Source organism: Meles meles, chromosome 12, assembly GCF_922984935.1.
Source record: "Meles meles chromosome 12, mMelMel3.1 paternal haplotype, whole genome shotgun sequence".
NCBI lineage: Eukaryota > Metazoa > Chordata > Mammalia > Carnivora > Mustelidae > Meles > Meles meles.
Genome location: NC_060077.1, coordinates 19677965 through 19690656, shown reverse-complemented (window position 1 = coordinate 19690656; position 12692 = coordinate 19677965).

Here is a 12692-nt window from a genome sequence, read left to right as displayed (position 1 = left end):
AGCAAAACCATGTCCATGTGATTTTTATGCTTCTTACTGAATTATTTACATTAAGATGCTCAGCCGCCAAGAGCTTCTCTGTAAACCACAAGTACAGCCCCCAACCAGGGCCACCAGGGTGCAGACTCAGGGGCAGCACTTGGCAGGAGGCAGGTGGGAAAGAGCCCCCCGCCTCCCCAGGAGAGTCACCACCTGGGGCATGAAGCTCGGGTGCCCTGTGAGGGCTCCAGCTCAGGCACCCAAGGGTGCTGTTTTGGGAACCTCACCTGAGAAGCCTCCCAGGCCCCTCCCTCACCCCTGCGGGGACTCTTCAAGTAGGAGAAATCCTGGCCTGGTCAGCAAGGCCTGCATCATTCCAGCCTCTATGCTGCCCTGGCGTCCCTGTGAGTAGCCGACAGCCGGTGCTGGGGTCACTTCCTGTGGGAATCTGGGGCCCCTCCTTCCACACCTCCAGGAGGGACTGGGGGGGCCAGGGTGGACCTGGGGTCCCGATTCAGAGACAGGCCTTCCTCCTGACAGTCAGCCCATCAGACACACACCTGAGGCCCATGGACGCTCCCCCTGGAGTCTGATTTCACAACACGGACCCTCTGCCAGCTGCTCAGGGAGGGCGGACCCATCAGCACATCCTGAGTCCTCACAGGAGAAGACCCCTCCTGAGGTACCCCACCGTGGGCTGGGGACCTGGCATCTCCAAGGGCTGCCTCCTCCCAGGGACTCCCAGGCTGGGGCGTCCCCGTCCAGGGCTCGTCTGCATAGACCGGACACTCTAACCATTGGGGCTCCCAGGGCAGAGCCCAGGTGCCGGGAGAGGGAGGGGACCCGTCCTCCCTGTTTGTGCAGTCTGTCACACACGCTCAGTGAGGGTCCGCCCAGAGCTGGGGGTGGAGGATCCAGGACAGAGATCCCTATCCTCCTGGGGCCCCGGCTGCACGAGCGAGACCAGGGCCTGGGCTTTCAGACCCTGGAGCAGCTGCAGCAGCCGGGGGTCCTCGGACCCTACCCCAACACCAAGGAAAACTCTGCAGGAAGGGCCCAAAGCTTCCCAGGGGCCACTGCATGCATTTATCATCAGGGAACCCTCACGGCAATCTGATTGGTCCAGCCACTCCTGACTGAAGACCCGCCGCCCGTGTCTGCTTGAATCCTCCCAGCGACGGGGAGCTCACCACCCCCACGAAGCAGCCTCCCACGGGATGGTGGGAAACACATTCCTGCTGGCCCAGCTCTGCAGACACACGGCTCCATCCTGCACCCCCTCTTCCTGCTTTCCTGAGTCTGGTCTCCACCTGAGCCCGTGCCCCCAGCCGCCCCTGCTCTCAGAGGCCCCCACAGCCCCTCAGCTCCTGAGCAGCAGGGCGTCCCAGGACCCCTGCTCAGCCACTGCCTCTGCCCACAGACTCCCTCCCTCAGGCAGCCTCAGGGCAGAGCAAACTCCCCACTGCCCATGCAAGGCACCAGGCAGGGATCCCTGGGACAACTCAGAGCAGAATCGTCGGGGCCCGGAGGGACCCAGCCCGATGTTGGGCTTGCTCTCTGCCTCCTCATTACCTCTAACCTGCACCGACGTTCATAGCGCAAGGGAAGGACTGAGTCCTCAGCCTGGGTTCCAGGCTCCGCTGCCCCCAAACGTGCAGCCTCACGGGGGGGGAGGCAAGAAAGCAGGTCCCCTCATGGTTCCAATCTCAGGATGGGCTCTGAGGCGGAGACCTGCTCTGCTTTCCAGAAACCTCTGAGCCTCTCTACAAAGGAGCTTAGTTCCTCCTCCCTGCTGACATTCCAACTCCTCCGTCTGCTGCTCAGACCCATAGTTAAGGCCACAGGAGGACCAAACACGCCTGCCTTCCTCCTCGGGCTGAGCCGCAGGTGACACGCAGCCCCGACCCACGCTCCCGGACAGTTACTGCAAAGACACTCACCTGGGGCTCAGGCAGGTGTGAACGATGCACGGGGACAGGCTTCTTGCCCCAAAGCCAGCCCTGAGTTCACCGGGGGGCACAGAGGACAGGAAGCGGTGGGATCCTGGTGACCTCCTTGTGTTGGGGCCGCGGCTGGAGAAGCCCCGCTCTCTGCAGACACGCGCAGCCTCGTTCCCGCTGGCAGAGAAATAGTCTGAGGGCGAGAGCAGGGGCTGCGTCAGCCTCCCTCCCAGACGAGCTGCTCCCCTTCTCGTCTGTGGGTTCAGACCCCCAAAGGCAGCTCTCCTGGGTCCTCACCTGGGAGTCGGGGGGATCTGCTCCTGGCTGGACCCTCACTGTGGCACCTCACGGGGGTGGGGATCCTTGCTTGGGGCCTCACCTAGGAGAACTTACCTGGGGGGACCGCACTTGCAGAAAGCCTCACTTAGGGGCCTCACCTGGGAGTCCACACTTGGGGCAACCTTATCTGAGGGACTTCCCCTGTAGGGGACCTCACCTGGGGAGCCTCACAGGGGTTCTCAGAGGCCTTGACATTGGGAAGGGGCCTGAACTCTCCTGGCTTTGGCCTGAGATGCGCAGAGAGGCATCTGGGACGCGGGTAGGCCTCTCACTCTGGCCACTGACCCCAACTTACTTTCCTTCCCTTGGGCTTGGCGTGGAAGTTCCAGGGTTGCGGGACTGCCGCTCCCCCCAGGGAAAGGAGACCTGTCCTCAGAGCACAGGAGGAGAGCTCTCCTCCGGAGCAGAGCTGCCTCCACTCAGCGGCTCTGGTCTAGGCGGCCTTGCGCTCAGGAGACAAGCGAGCTGAGAGCCAGAGGGTTGGCACCTGACCAAGGGCTCAGGTGTGAGTCGGAAGCTGTTCCTTGCTCACGTGGGGCAGGAAAATCCTCCTCCTCTCCCCTCCTGAGTGGCTGGCTGAGACCCATCAGGGAAGACAGATTAAGCAGAGAGAAACCTGGGAAGCTCACTAACACTCATGCCACAAACACGTGTGGGGACATCCGGGCACAGGGACCCTCCCCTGCAGTGGCTGAGAGGTGAAGCAGAGGCCTCTGCCCAGGGAGAGGGCAGGGATGTGGGGCCCAGGGAGGGCAAGTCACCCCAGAAGGAAGACTAGGCAGTGGGGTGGCCACGGGAGGAGCTCTGTCCAGTCCCAGGTTGGTGTGGACGTCCAGGCTCCTCTCTGTCAAGGGGCGGTTCTCCTCATAAGAACGCTGCCGGGACTGAGGACCATCAGGTTCCCAGCGCAGGTGTGCCCAGGCAGATGAGGGGAGCGCCAGGGACAGCCTCTTTCTGTGTCTGCAGCTTCCACGTGCCCGCAGCTTCTGCGACCCACGTCTAAAGCCCTCCATGCTGTCGTTCTTCTGTGATGGAAGTTTGTCGGAATCGGGACCACAGGCAGAACCGAGACCTGGACCTGATACCAGTGAAACTGCTCTGAGTCCAGGAAGGATGCCCACCCCGGACAGTTCTGGGGCACAGGAGACACCTGCTGACTAGCTGCTAAGCACGAGCTGGGCCCTGGGAGGAGAACGGGGCTCTGCGGAGGAACCTTCCAGCAGCTCCTGCTGAATGGGCGTCCTACCTGGATGCTTCTCGGGAATCCAGGCCCCTGATGCCAAGTCAGAGCCAGGCCTCTGGCTGCAAGTCCTATCCTGGATCCACAGGTTGCACATCACGACCTAGACCCACACAGAGCAGGTCCCATCCTGGATCCGCGTGTCATTGTTGTCCCTTCACGGACCTGCACAGCTTAGGTTCTGTCCTGGATCTGCACATCATTCCATGTCCCGTTCTGGACCCGCACGGCGCAGGTCCTCCTGCAGCCCGGCCTTTGTCCACAGTCCCGGGCTGTGGCTCTTCGGGGCTGAGACCCTCGCCCTCCTGCGTCCTGGGCATCCATTCAAATGCAGACAGCCCTGGCAAGAGGTCGCGCATGCACCCTAGCCAGGCCCATGCCACACCCAGGGTCCAGAGCCTCCAGGGAGCGTTGCGCCCTTGTCCGGTCCCCCTGTTCACCAGCACAGCCTTTCCCTGTGAACCCTCAGCTCAGCGACCTGTGGAGGCCCTGCTGGGACACGCTGTGGTGCCCTTGGACTTGCAGGCCTGGACTCCCCGGGGCCCTGGCCTCAGGCCACAGCTGCCTCACCGCCCGACACAGTCGGGAATCCGCCTGCGACTCCCTAGAATGGTGGATGGGACAGGATAGTGCACACCACTGAACACCACCGACCTGTGCAAGCAGCCAGCAGTGAGTCGCTTCCATGTGGCTCACGCCCAGTCCACAGTGTGAGCACCTGCCTGATGGCCTCCCTCCCGGGGGTGTCCCAGACCCCGTTTTCCCCTGGGGCTGAGCCACTCAGTCCCTCTGTACAGGCTTCTCCCTAGGTGGGGTCCAGGGACCTGAGGGCCTCGTGAGCGCAGGGGGCCCTGGCAGCCTGAGGAGCCAGAAGCTACATTGTTTCCTTGTGAGAGTATCAGGTTGGGGTCTCAGCTTCTCAGAGAGCTCCTGGTTTCCCAGGAGAGGATCTCAGACAGCAGTGACAGCGCGTAGGAAGAGCCAGAGCCATGTACCCAGCCCTGGGACTGCCTAGCATCCAGCCCTCTCTCTGAACCAATTCCCACCTGCTGCCAGGGCCAGGCCAATCAGGGCCCCGAGTGGCCCGACTCATGTGATTGGCTGAGAGTGTTCATATGACTCACGTCTGTCCAATCACAGCCCTGGGAGCTGTGTGGGCGGTCCCAGACCAAGCCCCTTTTCTGAGAGTGAGTGATCTAGTTGGGGGGGTGGGGGCAGCTGCGGGTGGGCGTGGTTATGTAAAGTAATGCAGGTACTGCCATATAAACTAGCCCAGGGTCCGTTGTTATATAATCTAGTACAGTGGCTGTTGTTATATTAACTAGTACAGTGTCCATCATTATACTAAGTAGCTCAGGGTCTGTCATTACATAAACTAGTACAGGGCTGTCGTTATATAAATGATATGCAGCTGCCATACATAACCTAATACGAGACTGTCCTTATATAAACTAACACAGGAGCTGTCATTATACAAACCAGTACAGGAACTGTCGTTATATATATCAACACAAGAGCTGTCGTCATATAAACTAATACAGGGGCTGTGGTTACATAAATTAATACCGGAACTGTGGTTATATCAACAAATACAGGGGTTGCCTTTAATAAAAGATAGGGACTGTCATTATATGAACTAATACAGGAGCTGTCATATAAATTAATACAAGGGCTGCCTTTAATATAAACTAACACAGGGGCTCTCATTATACAAACCAATAAAGGAATTGTCATTATATAAACTAATACAGAGGCTGTTGTAACATAAATTAATACAGGCGCTGTCGTTATATAAACTAGTATAGGGACTGTCGTATCATAAACTAGTACAGGGGCTGTGGTTACATAAACTAGTACAGGGATTGTGGTTCCATAAACTAGTAGAGGAGCTGTCGTTACCTAAACTAGTATAGGGGCTGTAGTTACATAAACTAGTACAGAGACTGTGGTTACATAAACTAGTACAGGGGCTGTCGTTACCTAAATTAGTACAGGGACTGTAGTTACATAAACTAGTACAGGGGCTGTGGTTACCTAAACTAGTACAGGGGCTGTCGTTAAACCAGACGTCTTCAGGGAGGAGCTGGCCTTATATCAACCAGTACGAAGAAGATGAAGCCTCAAGATGGACAGAGAAAAGAGGGTCGTGACTGTGCGTTTTGAAGTCCGGATCCAACTTCTCCTGATTTTGTTCATTGTGCTCAGTTAGATGAGTCGGTCAGTCTCCTACTGAGCCTAGTTGGCACTGGGTTTTCTGTCTCTTGCACCTGGAGGGGCCTGCAATGAGACATTCCAAAGTTACCCAGGCACCACCTCTGTGCCTCCCTGTGTTTTACCCACAGCCCCCTGGCTGGGCCAGCTCACGGTCCAGAGGAAAGCACGGTGCGGGGAGCAGACCTAGGATCTGTGGCTTCGGGAGCACGGCCAGGGTGACCACATGTCCTCACAGGGAGATGCCCAGCACTCAGCAGCCCTTGGAATTGGTCCTGAGCCGAGCTCAGCTTTGAGAACGGTGAGGAGCTCAAACCACCTTGCTGACTGCACAAAAGAGAGACCATGCCGGGCAGGCTCCCCCTGAAATGCGCTGGGGTAAATCCCGTGTCTTGCTCTGCAGCAGAAGCGTCCTTCCTATGCAAAGAGCACAGGTGGGAGGGAACGGGGCCGACGACACTGCTGGCCCTGCGCAGCGGGCGTTGGTAGACTGGGTCACAGGCTGCCTGGGCATGGAGAACTGTCCCCAGCAAACACACTCGCTCTGCTGCAGGGACTGTCTGGGAAGATTGGCTGAGACTCTGTAGACCTTGAGCACACGCACTCCAGACTCCAGACTCCACCAGAGCAATCAATACTCCCTTCAGAACAGCGCTACACACTTCCCCGAGAATCACAGCCACCTGCCACAAGCCCAGCATTTCTCCTTTTACCCTGCATTTCAGCTTTTGCCCTGAAACCAAACTCCTCTGCCTCCCCCTCTCCAGCTCCCAGCCATGCTTCTCCAGCAGGACACAGGCACCAAGCCCCACGGCGTTGGGAAGAGCGCAGCCAGGCTGAGCCTCTGCTCCAAGGGGTAGGTCTGTCTGCTACGCAAACAGGGGACGGATGTCTAGGGCCTGAGGGTGGCTCGTGTCCAGACGTCTAGCCTGGTTAGTGAGGAGTGGGATCATGGCACGAGGGCCACTGTGTCATGACATTCCCAAGAAGCTACCCTTCTGGAGTCCTAGCGTCGGAGGCAATTCTGGAGGAGGCGCACGTGGTTTCCAATGGACACGGAAGCAGTCTCACGTGCCCTTTTCTTCTTTCATGTAACATAGTCATTGACGAACCACTAGGAGCTCGGTGCCCTGCTGGGCCATAGTCTCTGCAAAAGAGAGGCTCTGTGACCACTCGCCCAACCTCGTCCTCGCTCTGTGACAGCAGAACAGGGGAAAGATGCTTTTCTCACCCAAGGATGGGGTAGGTGACCAGCCGGGCCGGGATTACCCATCAGGGTCTGGTCCCCTGTAGCATCTACATGAGACTTTATTGTCCACCCAACCTGTCATTCCATAGATGTTCTTGAGCACCTACTGTATACCAGGCCCTGGGCTAATACAGTCCTGGATCACACTGTGGCCCAGTAGAGACTCATGGAAGTAGACCAAGTTGTCAGAACTCCCGGTTTCAGACGACAGAAACACAATTCCAAATGCCAGGAGTCAAGGGGCGTTTGTCCGTCCAGGACCAGGAGGAAGGGTTCTGGGCTGGTTGTTCTCTGCGCCCCTCCTGCTCTGCTCCTCCTCGGCCCGGCTCTGCTCTGTGCAGGGAGGCTGGGTCCAACTCTGCCTGAAAGCGGCTCCTGAGCTCCTGGTTGGCTTCAGCCAGTTCCGGGAGTTGACAGGAGCCTGGAGGGCGGGAGGAGAGGGAGGCAGGGGCGTTTCTGCTTCTGTCCTGCTGGCCTGTGGCTCTGACAGAGGCTGCATTCCTCTAAGGTCCCAGGTCCTGCCCACGGCCACTCTCCCCAGGCTACAGCTGTCCCTGGCCCCCAGAAATCCTGCTTCCTCCCTTGTCATTCAGACAAGCCCAGGATAAAGACTCCTCACTCCTGCGAGAACCAGGGGTGCTTCCGTGTTCCTGTGGGTCCCCTGCACTTGTCTGCACGTCTGAGGACAGCTCTAGACTCTTCAGTCATGCGTGTCGGGTGGGTCATCTGGTCCCAGCTGGGTCCCACCTAGGTTGGGTGGGCTAGCTCACGACAGGCGGCAGACGGGCACGAGCTTCGGGAGCAGCAGACACCAGACAATGGAACACCATCGCATCCCCTTCACTCCCTGCTCTGACTTTATACCCTGGCATGCTGGACCAGCTCCTCCGGGGGGCAGCAGCTGGAGCCTGGGCACACCTGCCCTCAGGTGGGACAGCTTCTAGTCTGTGCCTGCTGAAGGTGGGCTTCTGCTCCTTCCAGAACTGGAATCATCTCCTTTGTTTCCTATTGTCGACCTAACAAATTACCACCCCGTCCACGGCTCAGACATGAATTTGTCCCGTAGCTTTGCAGGGGAGACGTGAGACATGGGGCTCGCTGGGCAAAACCACTGTCTCACCTGGCTGCCTTTCTTTCCAAGGCTCTGTGGCAGGATTGTTTCCTTGTTCATTTGGACTGTTGGCAGAATTTCTGCAGTTGTAGGACTCTTTCCCTGTTTCCTTCAGGCTGTCAGCCAAGGACCCTTCCACCCGGAGGCGCTGTGTGAGTGTCTTGGCTCAGGGCCCCCTGCTTGGACTTCAGAGCCCCTCTCACGCTGCACATCTGCCCTCCTCCTCCCGCCTGGTCTCTGGCCAGCTGGGCAAGGTCCTCCCAGTTTCAGGACCCACGGACTAGACTGGCCCACACAGGTAATCTGGAACAGCCCCTCCCCTTCTCAAGATCTGTCCCTTCGCCCCATCAGCAGAGTGCCTCTCCCCTGGCAGCTGACACAGTCACGTTCTCTGCGCCAGCTCGTCGATGTCCTTGACAGGTCATTCTGCTGCCACAGCACCACAGATGTGGGTCAAGGCTCTGCACCCTGGGTCCCTGTTGGGATGTTGTGCGGTGATTTGCAGATGTGCTTGTCCACCCTGGTCCTCTGACCTAGGGCTCCAACCTTTGCAAGGTCGAGAGCAGCCTCACGTTTCCAAAGGTGCATTCATTGACTGGATGCAAAGTTGACTCTTCGGGACACGTGCGGGCAGGTGGTTACTGGACACGGCGGGTCGGTGGGGGGGTACAGGGGTGAGGGGCTGCATGCCCCATGAAGGAGTGTCCCCGACCCAGCATCAGCCACGGCTATCGTGTGGGATGGCCCAGAGCTGCCTGAGTTCTCACCACACAAGAACGTCCAGAACTCCGAACTGCCCCCCAGAGCTTCTCCATTCCTGGGCACTGGCCGCTGGTCTACACTGCTGAAGCGTTGGCCGGGCCAAGTCCTGCCCAGTCGATGGCCCCGCTTCAGTCACTGCCCAGGAGATGCTCTGTCTGACGAGCAGCCAAGTGCCTCACGGGCTGCCAGGGACCTCCCCAAGATCAGATCTGAAGTCGCCCATTTCTGTCACCTCCCCAGTGGCTGTGCCCTGCCCCCTGCATAGCTGCACCCACCAGCCCGCCCCCCTCCCTCCTCCCACTGCCCGTGGTGATCCTCAGCCCCCCATGTCCACCCTGGGGCCCTGTGGGGCCCAGCAGTGGAGGGTCCCCTGTCCACAGAGGGGACGGTGCCCAGAGCATGCAGACCAATCCCTGGGCTAGAAGCATGCACCCGTGACCCCACAACTACACGGGGGAGTCAGCAGGGAGAGACCAGCCACAGACAGCCCCTTCCAGGAGGAACCTTCCATGAAGTCATGTGAGGCTGAAGGGAGGCGTCTCATGAGATTACATCTGGGAGCACGCGGACCTTTTACCAGAGTAGAGCGGAGAACATCAGAAGCGGCTCGAGCTCCCCGCTGCTGACCGAGGGTTAAAGGGCAGTTCTCTGACCTCAGAGGCCGACCTCACAAGACCCTGAGGGCCTCTGGAAGCCGGGGCTACGGCCATTCTGGAGACATCCACAGCCGACATCCACAGCCCTTTGCGCTGGGCCCCAAGGATGCATGCAGACAGTGACAAAAGGCCTCACAGGCGTGGCCCCGATTCTGGGAGGTTTCCCTTGTGGAACCCATGTCTCTGTGGCAGAGCTGCCCATGTGCTCAGCCCACAGCTGTGGCCTCCGTCCCTGGTGTCCCGCATCTCACTGACACATCCTACAGCTCTCAGCGCTACCCCCGTGACCCGGCTCTGCCGGCCCTGCCACCTGCACCCCCTCCCACGACGCTTCTCTTCCCTCCACGGACCCAGGTCCCCCCACCCCTGCTCCTCCCTCCTGACCACTATTCCCTAGGACCTCGCTTGGCTCCCAGTCTCGGGCTCCCACCGATGGCCACCATGCCAAGGGAGGAGGACTGTGAGGACTCCCCCAGGAAGTCATGTGCGCTGCAAAGGAGTGACTCGTGTGACATCTCTGCTCGGCAATCCCAAGATGGCACACGGGGCATGAGTGTGGTGCTTCAGCCTGGGCACACAGCCTCCCATCGCCAGCCATGCAGCAGAAAATGCAAGTGAAGCCGATCATAACCCAGCAACTCGAAGCCCACCAGCCCAACTCCTCATGCCTCCGCTGGACCGGCCCCAGGCTGCTCACAGGCATCTCCCGCCCATGCCCCAAATCCTGTCTCCCAGGTGCACGACCATGCCATGGCGCCCAGCTGGTAGGAGCAGCCAGCAGGGGGGAGCTGATACGTCTCTGTCACTTGAGGCAGAAGAGGGATGGAGGGGAGGAGAAGGGAGTTGAGGGAAATTGGAAGGGGAGGTGAAACATGAGAGACTATGGACTCTGAAAAACAACCTGAGGGTCTTGAAGGGGTAGGGGGTGGGAGGTTGGGGAACCAGGTGGTGGGTGATAGGGAGGGCACGTATTGCATGGAGCACTGGGTGTGATGCAAAAACAATGAACGCTGTTACGCTGAAAAGAAATTAAAAAAAAAAAAGAAGAGGGATGGAGTGGCCTCCAGGACCCACCATCACTGCTGAGCCCACCCTCCCCAGGAGCTCATCTACCTGGAAATGCTCTCTGCCGACTGCTTTTCTCTGGGGGCTGCTCTGGCGGGCAGGAGATGGACAGGTGAGCACACCTGGGCTGGGACCCCAGCTACTCCCAGTGTGCTTGTGGACACACAGCCCGACCTGCCCAGGGAGCCTGTCGCAGATGCAGAATCCTGGGTCCCGGCCCAGGCCTGGGAGTTAGCACCTGCTGTGACGCCAGTCCCAGGCCACGCTGGCCCCTGAGGGCCTCGGGGCTGAGCCACCACGGGGGGTGGCTGCCATCCTCACTCAGCACAGTGTGCAGGGGCTGGACATGCCCAGGCTGCCCGGGTCAGCGTGAGAGGTGGCTGTGAGCCACTGGAAACCACAATCCACAGGAGCCTAGACACAATGACCTCTCTCACAAGATGTAGTCCAGGCTGGCCTGGCAGTTCACAGGCATCAGGGAAGGAGCCTACTCTACCTCTTTTCTTGGGATTTCTCCTTATCGGGTTCCTCCTATGTCCAGCAGGGCTGCGTGAGCTCCAGCGCCCACATCTCTATTCCAGCTGCTGGGGACAGGCAGGCTGCCATCCGTAGCTGCCCCTATGTGCCCGATCTTCTCTGGCCACCACAAGCTTGGGGTACAGTTTCACCCAAACTAGGGCAGCTGCAGCCCGCGTCCTGGGATGAGCACTGGGAAGGCCCAGGAATTCTCCAGGCAGAGCCAGGCAGGAGCCTTCCGGGTGCCACGTGCTCCCCACCCCCACATGGACAGAGCCCGCCCTGCGTCCATCTAGAAGACCCCCCAGGAGAGAAGACGGTCGACTCGCGGAGGAGCCATCTCTCGGAACCCGGGAGATCTGTGAAACCAGGAGAACACGGGGACCGAGCTGTTTGCGATGTGACGTACACAGCTTGTTAGCCTGGTAGAAGCAGAAGGGACTCACGAATGCCCAATTATGTGAGCAGGCTCCCCGGCATGAAGGGTCAGGCCACGCTCTCATTTATCTGGACGGACTCCATTAGGCCCTTTAATCTTCTTGCTTCACTGTCCTGTAAGGACGCCGGCGGGGAGGAATAGTCCCACGTCGGCCAGGGAGAGAGGAGGGCGGAAGGCGGCGTGCCCTCAGGACTGGCCCTCACAGCCCCACCACTCAGCCCCAAACAAGAGGCAGCAGGCAAACAAGATGACAGCCCCTCCTGTCATCGAGGGACACCAGAGGCCCCCTGGTGTGAACAACAGAGAGCTCTCTCTGGTCCAAGGGAAGGAGGAAACTTCTTGGAGGAGTTCCGTCCATCCGGGACCCCAGCAATGTCTATCCTCCCGCCACCATGGCAGGGGGTTAGCTGTGGCCTGGCCGACTCCCCTGGGTCACACCAGGATCCATGGTTCCTGGGCAGAGGCAGTGACCCCTCAGATGACCCTGGCCAAGGTGCCTCCCATGCCTTTGCGTAAATCAACCCCTGGAAGAATGATGGGACCTTCAAGCCCATCGTAGAGGGATCGTCCCTTCCCCGAGTCACGTGGGGGGAGGGTTCTCTCAGGAAGGGAGCCACGCGGCAGGTGTTGGTGGAGACCCCAGGCGGCACACGGCTGTGTGAGGGCAAAGCTAGAGTGCCTGTCCCTGCTCCTCCTTCTATAGAACAAAACCTCTGACCAAATGGTCAGGGACCCCGGACTTATCCACACGCCGACCTGGAGACACGGACTGCTCATTTCAGATTCCATTCTGCCTGGGTGACAACCTCGGGTGATTCGGGGACTGTGCACCCCCCATGCTCACCAGCTTTCCAGAGTTACGTCCAAGTTCAAGGGAGTTTATGTGGCACCAAAACCCCAGAGAGGGAGGACCAGATCCCCAGCTGCTGCCACCAGGAACCTGCTCGCCGGCTCCCCCTCCTTGGTCCCACGAGGCTCCAGAGACACGATGATAGGATCATTCTCCTGCAGCTGAGGTGTCTGGGGGTACTACAGGGGCCATGGTTACGCCCACCTCATCATCACCGGAACCCCTTCTGCCGGGCAAGCACCGTGTCAGAGCTCTGTCCGTTCCGGTGAGGGCACTCCTTCCAGGGCCACTGGTCTTCCCGGGTCCCCCCAAGGGGGAAATGCCTGCTCACTGCA